The following is a 10,481-nucleotide window of genomic DNA, read 5'->3' as shown; positions in this document are numbered from 1 at the left end:
AATCAGAACAATAGGTAGAATTTTATAGGCGCTCAAATTTTAGCTAAATAAACAGCAAGTAACATCATTATCATGGTGACACCTGTCCGACTATGGAGTCAGCCACCTGCTCCCAGGGAAGGCTCAGGGACCCTGAGCCAGGAAAGCTGCGGACAGGATTCTGGAGAAGTCAGACTGAATGGATGCTGAGTTTCCTTCTAAAGATTCTGCAAAATGTGTTCTCGCTGATCTTTGAAGATACTGTCCGAGACCTCAGGGTTGGGGTGAGAAGAAAACGGCAAATGTTTTTGAGCATGCATTATATAGTAAGCGTGAAGGAGTGTTCTAAGTGCTCCTCGCCCTTCTGCGAAGAAAGGATCTTGCCCCCTCTACAAGTGAAGACACTGCCGTTCAGAGAGGTTAAGTACATTTGGCAAGGTCATTCCAGCATAATAACGGGAGGAGCTAAGATTTTAAATCAAGACCGTGTCACCAAAACCCGGGCTATGGTCTCCCTAATTGATTTTCCCTTTTAGAAATTAAAAAAATCATCTTTTCAATGTAAATAATAGAATGATGTTATGTGTGAAGTGTATGGATACGGCGGGACATACTTTTTTCTGAGCAACAACAAACAATTGTGCTTTCCTTTCTTATTGCAAAATAATATGGACTTTTTTTGGGTAGGAAAGTCAGATACCCAGACAAGCAGAAGGAAGACAAAGAAAGCCAGCCGTGTTCCCCCCACCAGCAGATAAGGACTGTTATCACTTTGCTAGCAACACTCCAAGCATGTGCAAATGAGCTTTGTTTATGACCCGCCAGCTTCCACAGGGAGTCTGGGCCAAGGTTCCAGGGACATAAGGGTTGAGGTGATCATGGTAGGTGCCACCTTGGAGTTAGGCAGCTCCCTTTTTTCCTTCTCTGGGGTCGTTTGCTGCTAGAAGTTACCATTGTGGCATTAGAATAACACTGGTCAACACAGCCCTGGTGTCCTCAACTTCTCAGACTGACAGCTGGAGTTGCCAATCTACTCTATCAGAGTGAATAAACGAAAGTAAAGGGTAGGGGTCGGCCCCATGGCCAAGTGGTTAAGTTCGAGTGCTCCACTTCGGAGGCCCAAGGTTTCACCGGTTTGTGATCCTGGGCGCAGACATGGCACAGCTCACCAGGCCATGCTGAGGTGGCGTCCCACGTAGCACAACCAGAAGGACCTACAGCTAGAATACACAACTATGTACTGGGGGGATTTGGGGAGAAGAAGGAAAAAAAAGATTGGCAACAGATGCTAGCTCAGGTGCCAATCTTTAAAAAAGAAAAAAAGACAGTAAAGGATGCTGTGGGCCACACTTCAGTTTTCCTCCAGGACTTTTAAGATGGTGTGGTATATGAGTAACCTTGAGGGAGAGGCCTGGGGTCATTTATTTCCTGTGTGGGGAAGGGAAAGCACTGACAGTCACCCTCCTGGAACACCCTGACCACCTGAGCTTCAAATACTTGGGCGGGGGGTGACTAATTCATTTATTGTTCAACTATTAATCATGCCTCAGACCTTCAGCAGGAAATGGAAGACCTAATCTGGGGAAGGGGGGGAAGGGAGGCTTGGTGAAATTCACCCTCAGGAAGGGGTGGGGTCACCAACAAACTACTTGAGGCTCTAGAGAACATCCTGTGAGATTCTGGGCCTTGTTCTTGAGACGTCCATGCTGTTGCTCTCTCTCAGTTCAGCAGTGAAGCCCTTACCCTGAGAGGGCCAGAGCCCTCTTCTCAGAGCCAGCGGGAGGAGGCGCTGAGGCTGAGCCCCACTTTGGGTCCAGTCCTGAAGGAAGAAGACCTCAGAGGTGAGAGCAGATGACAGCTCTGGAAGGGCCAGAGAGACAGGGATCCCCTCGGGAGGAACGAGGGAAGAAGGTGAATGCGGTGGCTTCCCCCTGGACCGCAGCCCCCGGGAGGTTTGCCCGCAGCGGGGTAAGTGGCCGTAGGTTCAGGGCTCCTCCCCGTGATGCAGGCGCTTCAGTCCTGAGCCCACAGCACCGGCGCAGGAGATGTTTCCCAGGTCATCTGCTCACCTGCCTGGGCCACGCACTGTACCCAGGTGAAGCTTACTTCTGTCTCCCAGCTGCCGAACTTTGCCCTGCAATGGATGAAGAACCACCAATACAAGGCAATGCAATGCAGTGCATATGTGTGTGTGAAGCACCCCCAGGGTGTCCACCAGTGTGCCAAGTGCTGTCCTAGGGAACAAAATGAATCTGACTTACTCTCTGCCCTCTATGGTAAACAACCTCTGACTTGTGACGGGAGATGAGGGAAATCACGCACAGGTTAAATGAGTTGACTGCTCCTTAGCAGAAGAACTAGGACTAAGTTCTTCTGCTTGTCTTAAAGTAGATCAGTGATTTATTCATCAAGAACATCAGGGAGAAGATGAGAGGCCGTGTCCACTCAGATTCAGGTGCTAGAAAGTTCGGATCCCCATCTTTGATTGCCTAGATTATTGGAAGGCCTCTTTAAAAGGAGGAAAAGATAATAGAAAGTATCAGGGGGCATTGCATGTAACAAGAATAAGAGCCATTTTATGAAACTTTGTAATGTGCCATATATGGATATTGGGTAAAAATGCAACATGTTTTGTTTACTATAGGTCCCAATCAAAAAATAAGGCCAAAGCATTTAATGAGAGCTAGTGATCTTTATAAAATGCAAATCCGATCTTTTATGCTCTTGCTGAAAGCCCTCAGGAGACCACGGGGCCTTCAGGTCTTAGATTTGATTTGCTTCTTTAATTTGCCTTCCTGTCAATCAAGTCGACCCCCTTCCTGCTTCCTTCTCCGCCCCTGCACCTGCTTGCCTCTTCTAGTCCTCAGGACTCAGCTCAGTGCTCGCTCCTCCCAAGAAGCCTTGTCTTACAAGAAAGTTGTTTCCCAGTCAGGACACGTTTGTGAAAATCTGGACAATACAAAGTTTACAGACTTCTGAAAGACGTAGCTTTTTACGGTTTTTAATTTACCAACGCACTTGTGATGATGGAAGGAAAGGTGGGAAATGCAGTGTCCAGTATTTCCCAGACTGCGCTGTCCACACAGCTCCTCTGCTGCGGCATGTCTCGCAGGCACGCCCTTTGGGAAGCTTGGAGCTTGCTCATTTCTCAAACGCTCGTGATGGAATCAGTGTTGGCAGAGAGAAGGCGAGTGGTCGCTCCAGGCAAAGGAAGTGTAACAAGAGTGAAGTCTGCAGATTGGACGAAGCATGTTTGGGTAGGTTGTGAGGAGCTGGATGCGTGCTGAGGGTGGGAGCTGGGAGCAGGGCTGGGAGCCAGCCCAGCCTCCACTGGCTTGGAGATTGGGAACTCTCCAGCTTGGGGGAAGGCAGTGGCTATTTGTAGGTGGAGCAGTGAACTCCAATGCTTTGAGACTGGCCCCTCCACGCCTGGGTCATTTCTACATGAGTGTTCCATAAGGAGCCACTGTCCTGGGTGAGGCGGTACTACCAAAGGACCGAAGGGCTGGGGAGTAGAGGACTCAGAGCCCACGCTCAGACTTCGCTATCTTAGGATCTAACCGGATGTCATCCAAGTCTAACAGGAGCCAACGCTGACCGAGCACTCGCTCTGAGCCAGGCACTTAGAGAACAACGGCGTGATTCTCCTGCCTCTGGGAGTGTTGGTTGTGGGTTTTCGCTCTTGGCCAGCCAAGGGCCACGCTGCACTGGTTTGTAGGGTCCAAGGCTGCTCCCCTGACATGCGGGTGCCGTGATGGGAGCGGCTGTAAGGCTGCACTCCGCCGGGCCCTCGCTCCCCACCCGCAGTCCCAGGGCCCTTGTGGGGTCTCTGCAGCAGTGTGGTTGGGTTTTACAGGGTGGCTCGAGGCTCTGGGAGACAAGGAGTGGAAGCTGCCAGTTTCTTAAGGCCTGAGACAGGGCCACTCTTGACATTTTCCCTCGGCCAGAGATGTCACAGAGTCATCTCAGATTCCAGGGGAGGGGCGTAGACCTCACCTCTCCATGAGAAGACTGTCAAAGAATTGGTGGCCATCTTGAACCCACCACATGGCAGAAGTAGGATCTGAACGCAGGGACTCCGGCTCCAGAGACTGCTGTCTTAACTCCACCGTGCAATGCCTCAGTGATCTATGCTGGTGTTTAACCCCCGACCCCAACCCCGGCCAGCACAGGCAGGGCTGCCTGCATGCATTTAGCTTCAAATCAAGGGCCTTTCTCTGCCAAGAGCTGGATAAATGGGATCCTTCCCCCTATTTGATGTGGGTGGACACAGCTGAGTTAGGACTTGGACTGGGGATCCTGCAGGCACTGTCGAGACCCGAGAGCCAGGATGTCCAGTTATTTTCACAATCAGAATGAGCAATGCAAGCACGCCCTCCATCATGACTCAGAGGGGAGCTGGGTGGCCCTTTCCAACCTGGGGCTCAGTGCAAAAGGGCACAGCTTGACCCCTCAGAGAAGCATGAGCCCCGCTGATACATCTGCCCTGGGCGGTCTGCCCTGCTATCGATTGGTTTCAGTGTTTGTTCCTGTCGCTATGGTTATAGGTGGAGAGTTAAATTTCAACGGGAACTCAGCCTCCCCACCCCCCACTCCTGCCCCCCTACCTTAAGGCAGAACATCACTGGTGAGGTTCTTTTTAAAATTAAATACATTCACGAGTTCCAAAGAGACTAGGTTTAGAACTTCATGTTATGGTTTTAAAAGGCAGAGAAATTTTAACACTGCCTTTGTTTTTCACATTTATAAATCTGACTTTATGAAATTATCTATTGTTCTTTTGGTCTATGCCTTTGCACAAGTGTTTCCCCGATTATTTTTTAAAATTATTTTTCCCCAGTCATTTTTCCTTTGAAAAGATTCACAAACATATTAGAAAACAATAACAAAAACAAAAGGAGAACAAGCTAAATCTGGAAAATATTATTGAAAGCAACTGGCTTGAAGCATTTATCATGTCAATTAACCTCTATGTGGTCGATTTTAGCTTCCATGCATTTATTCTTTTAGCATATTTATTGAGCCTTTATAGTCCAGGCACTGGGCTAGGCACTGGACACATGAGAAATGGACAGAGCTTATGAGAAAAGGAAGATAGATATTAATAATACCAAAAATAGGAAACACCTACTGTTTATTAAATGCCAAGCAATATTTTTTAATTCTCATAACAACTGTATAAATTAAGTTCTATTAATCTGCATTTTCCTGATGAGGAAACTGAGGCACAGAGGGGTTTAGTATCTTGCCCAAGATCTCACAACTGGTAGAAAGAACTCAGATTTGATCCCACGCAGCCTGGTTCTAAAAAAAGAAGATCAGTGCTTTTTTTTTGGTGAGGAAGATTGTCACTGAGCTACCACCTGTGGCAATCTTCCTCTATTTTGTAAATGGGATGCCACCATAGAATGGCTTGATGAGCAGTGTGTAGGCTTGTGTGTGGGATCAACAACCACAAACCCTGGGCTGCAGAAGCGGAGTGCACAACTAACTTTGGCCACTGGGCCAGCTGCCAAGGACCCGTGATTTTAACCCCTTCACTATGTTGCCCCTTGTTATTAGTCTGTGCCACGGAATAGAGGAAGCCATGAAGCTGTATATGCTAACAGGGGGATTCCAGAGCGGGCAGAGAAGGCTCCTCTGAGAGGGTAATGCTCCTTTGAAACTTTGTTCGTTGTCAAGAATAACATTTTAACAGAATTATATTAAGTAGCTAATGTTTACTATAGCTTGTTACGTGCTAGGTGTGGCTTTAATGCTTTTGGTTACTAACTCATTTTATCTGGACAATGTCCCTCTGAGGAGGGTACAGTGACTCCCTCTTTCCTACGCGGCAAGAGGCTGAGGCTCAGAGAGGGGCGGAGCTTGCCCCAGAGCAGGCGGCTAGAAAGTGTCAAGTCAGCGTTTGGACCCCAGCCCACACCCCGCCCGTCCTGATGAAAGGAAGCAGCAGTGCTGGGAGACGGGGGCTCACATCCTCCCTCTGCCCAGAGACGCTCGCGCTGACTGTGAGGACGGATTCCGAGTTGCAAAAGGACTGAGCAAAGAGAGCGAAACTCGTGGGTGGACACACACATGGCCCTAGGGTCACACAGGGAGGTCATACGCATTTATTAGTATATTTATTTTGGGCCAAATAGATGCCCTCCCTCTGACTTCCCACTGGATCTGCCCTTCGTGGGGAGTTTCAGACAGTTGCTATTTGCTTCAGCGAACTTCCGCTCTTGAGACAGCCACTGCCGACTTGGGGATTCCTGAGTGTTCCGGGTTTGGGAGAGACTCTCATCACCCTGGCTGTCTGTTTTCTGCATGCCTTAAGGCAGTACCAGTTCTCAAAGTGTGAGCCCCTTGAAACTTCCTGCCCCTGTCCACAGGAAGGGCTTCTCCTTAGCGGCTGCCTTCCCCTCGCCCTCCCCTTCCCTACCGCTCCCAGGACCGTTCTTCATCCCTCTCCACATCCCTCGAGCCTGGCTCCCTGTCCTCCCACTCCTTTTCATCCCTTTGCCTCTCCTCCCACTTCCTGGAAATGGAGGCCCAAGAACCCTCATCCGTCTTCCTTTTAGCCTTGTAATATTTTTATGCTACACTTCCTCTTCAACCCAACGTTTATCCTGATTTTCACCCTCTTTCATTTTCCTTCCCGTCAGCAGGTTAACCCCCTCACCTGTGTTCTTGTTTCCATTTCCACGCGCCTCCTCTGAGACCGTTCCACCAATGACTGGGAGTCCCCACAGGCAGTCAGTATCCTCCCCTTACCCAATTTCCCTACCCCTTTCTCACACGCTCACCTCTCATCTTTCTTTTCCTAAATTTCTATTCAGGGTGTTAAAAAATATCTGCCATGTAGAAAGAATTACATAATGAGCTCGCATGTAACCACCGACTAACTTCGGCCGTTATCAAAGTTTGCCGACTGAAAACGTCTTCCCTCGGCCCTGCTCCTTCCCTCAGCTACCGCTTCCTTCTTGGATTCCTTTTGTGACCAACCCCTCTCTCCAATTCCAGGTCCCCTCTGATCTGTTGACCTTTTGCCATCCAGTTCCCGTCCAGGTCTCGCTAGAGGAAGTCCATCAGTGACATTTTCTGCCACTGGATCCAGCAGTCACTTCTCAGACCTCATTCGTCTTTGACTTCCCTGCAGCACTCCCCTCTTCCTGAGGCTGTGCCAGCCAAGCTGCTGGAGCCTCGCGGGTTGTCTGCGGAACGATGTTGGAAGTCAACGCTCTGCGGCTTCCTCCTCCCTGGGACTCTCAGGGCTACATCTATTTTCCAGGCTTATCACCACATCAAAAACTTCCATCTTACCTCTGCCCCGGAAATGGAGATGGGACACTCCTTAAAGACAGTGACCATATCTACTGGAAAGTGAAGTCCTTGGTTGCACCTAGCACGGTGCTTTCAATGAGGCCCCATAAAATAAAAACTGATAATGGCGATGATGATGATGACTGCCAGCCCCACACCCTATAAACCAGACTGTGGAAAACCAAGACAGCAGCATCTACCTACTTCTCCAACCCGTGGTTTTGATCCCCTCTTGGGTTAATCATGTAGCTAATCACCAAAGCTTCTGAGGCTGGAGTTTCCAGGCTCTTGTGCTTCCTGCATAATTTTGAATGCATTTTAAAATTTAAGTTGACATTTCAGAATATCCATTCATCACTTGCTCACAATTAAATTGAGAGCTTCTCATGTGCACCAGAGTAACTGGTGAGATGGGTTGGTGGGGGGCTTGGGGGAGGGGGCAGTGGGGAAGAGGAGAGGTTATCCTACCTCATTTAAGAGTGGTGGTTTCTCCCCGCCCCCAAATAAATGACATCTTATCGAAGATTTTCTGACAAACCGTTTAGACAATTAGGTTTTAGACAGAGGTGTGATACGCAGGAAACATCAGCCACGCTCCTCCTCTCACGTGGCACACTGGCTGGGAGTCCCCACGGGGCCACACTCCTGGCCACCATGACCCACAGGGGCCTCCCTCTGCCGACAGTTGGGTCCCTTCTAGTCTTCTCATCCACTGTGAATTCAGTTCCGGGTGCCTTCAGGAGCTGCCCACAGCCTCATGGTTCATCCACCACTTGCAGAGCAAGAAAAGAAAATCAAAAAGTTCCCCCAAAGCTCCCTGGCCGAAGGGGTCTGTGCTCTGAATTTTATCTTTGTTCTTGTGAAGACGCCTGGGCATCAACCTGAATGAAGCTACTTCTCAGAGTTACTGGGGTGCCTGTGACTCTGGGGCCGGCCTGCCCTCAATTCTGTTTAGAGACCTCACTGGGATATATGGGAAAGAGTCTGTAAGGGTGGGTCCTGGCTCTACCACTTATTAACTGTGGCCCTTGAGAAATTCCTTAGCCTCTCAGAGCCTCAGTCGCCTCATCCCTGAAGTGGGTTAACTGGCGAAAGGGTTAGGAGATGATGTGGCAGAGGACCCGGCGCAGAGCAGCTGCTCGTTTGTTGGCGGGCCCACAGGTATGGTGGGGCGTGGCTGCAGGTGCTGGGCATTCAGTGGCGAACCACCTGCCCTCAGTGAGCTCGCCTTCTAGCGGGAGTTAATCAGGTGTTAGTCCCCTTTCCCAGTTTACCCCTTCCTTTTTCTTATTCAGAACCAGGATATCTACAGTTATGTCACATATGCAATATTTTAGAAAAGCTGTTGGCTTGTGATATTCTAGCCAAGCCGAGGTCTGCTTCTTCTGACAGAGTCCAGGTGAATAATGATTTTTCTCCAGAGGAATACAAAATAATCTGGTTCATTGACTTACTACCCTTATTCCTCTGGCAGAAAGAGGAGACTAGAAAACTCATACCAGAAAGTAAATCATGTCACTTGTGCCCAACTTCCAGGCCTAGGATCCCCGCCCCATGTTAGGTGTCAGCTCCTGCTAGCCCACCCAAGGGTGGGTCCAAGTTAGTAAGAATGCGAGCTTCTCAGGAGGCAACAGGACTAACTGGAGAGACGTGTGTGGGCAGCTGAGAAGGCCATGGCTGTGTCTGCGGAATGCTGAATATCTGTAATTGGGAGGATGACAGGGCAGGGAATAAAGGATGCAGTGCTTTATAATTGGAACAAGACATTTATTTTATAAAATAAAATCCCAGTATTTGGCATCATATAGACCAAACACAGACTTTTTTCTTATTAGCTGAATTTCTTAAGTTTTATCAGACATTTTGAATAACCCAAACAAAACAGAGCGTGACCTGCTGACGCTCCTCATGTTATCACATCGTCTCACGCACTTTGTATGCATGTGACTGCCTTTCGGTCTTCAGCATTCATTCATATCATCATCTCACTCGATCCTGCCAGTGAGATGGCCAGTCAGGTATTGTTACAGCCATGTTTTTAATGGATGAGGAACTGAGGCTGGAGAAGTCAGGAGAGTTGCCAAAGTTTACACAGCCGGCCAGCTGCAGAAGCAGAATCAGAGAAAACACACCCCTAGGCTAGGCATCTAGCTGCTGCCATGCAGGGAGAAAGTCCACCAGCACACACCCCACCACCTGCTCTGAACACACAGGGCCACGCTCCCTGCTCACCCAACCTCCTCCTTCTCCTTCACACCCCGCTCCATCCAAGGTAGAGGTAAACTCAAGAAATATATATACGGGACTTAACTATTGTGTGTATTAGGTGTTGGTTTTGTTGGGAGAATATTATCTAATATCAGGATTAGAGATTATCCATTTTCCTGTGTATCAGGTAGTGATTGCATGTAACAAACCACCCCAAAACTTAATGGTTTAAAGCATAAAGTCCTTTTAATTGTTTCTGAATCTATAGGTCTCCTGGATAGTTCTTTTCCTCTTGGTTGGGCTTTCATGTGTCTGAGGCCAGTTGGCAGGTTGGGTCGGAGCAGACTGGTGCAGGGTGGCCTAGGCTGGGACTCTCCTGCAGATGCTCTCTCATCCTCCCGCCAGTACCTAGGCCTGTTTACAATGGCGGAGTTCCGAGAGAGGCAGGGGGTATGTGCGAGTTCTCATTTTGCTGTGTTTTATCGATCAAAGCAAGTCACAAGGCCTGCCCAAATCCAATGGGTAGCAAAATAGACAGGACCTGCAAGTCAAATGCAAAGGGAAGTCATGGATTGTGGTCATCACGTCAGTCAGTCTGAGAATTCCAACCTGTGGCTGCGACGAGGAAATGTGGGCCTGGGGCTGTAACACTTCCGGATCTGTCAAAGGAAGTCGGAAATCATACAAAATATTCCAATTTGAGAGTGATTGGAAACCAGATTAAAAATTTCAAAAACACTGTGTAGAATAGAGCTCATTGTATGAACCTTGGAATTAGATCTTGAAGTTCTATTGATTCATATGCTTTATTGACCCTGGTAGCTATGGGCACTGTACTTATTTTGATAGAATGCAGAATGACCAAATGTTAAAATCAATATTCATCCAAAATCAAGGCCCAAAGCAAATACTAGCTTTGTAGAATAAACATGAGGGATACAAGAATGAACCTGAAACGTTACCAGCAAACTTAATTATCATTGCAGTTT

At 48.5% G+C, this 10,481-nt stretch overlaps 1 long non-coding RNA gene across 1 annotated transcript; it reads left to right on the top strand.

Annotated features, from left to right (window-relative positions):
* Positions 1–2,882: 2,882 nt before the first annotated feature.
* LOC139076061 (uncharacterized) lies at positions 2,883–9,087 on the top strand. Its single transcript, XR_011527292.1, has 2 exons — positions 2,883–3,236; positions 6,985–9,087. It is a non-coding gene; the product is annotated as an uncharacterized lncRNA (long non-coding RNA).
* Positions 9,088–10,481: the final 1,394 nt, after the last annotated feature.

Source organism: Equus przewalskii, chromosome 15 (genome assembly GCF_037783145.1).
Source record: "Equus przewalskii isolate Varuska chromosome 15, EquPr2, whole genome shotgun sequence".
Taxonomy (NCBI): domain Eukaryota; kingdom Metazoa; phylum Chordata; class Mammalia; order Perissodactyla; family Equidae; genus Equus; species Equus przewalskii.
Note: the sequence above shows the minus strand (reverse complement) of the source record. Positions and strands in the feature narration are given on the sequence as shown.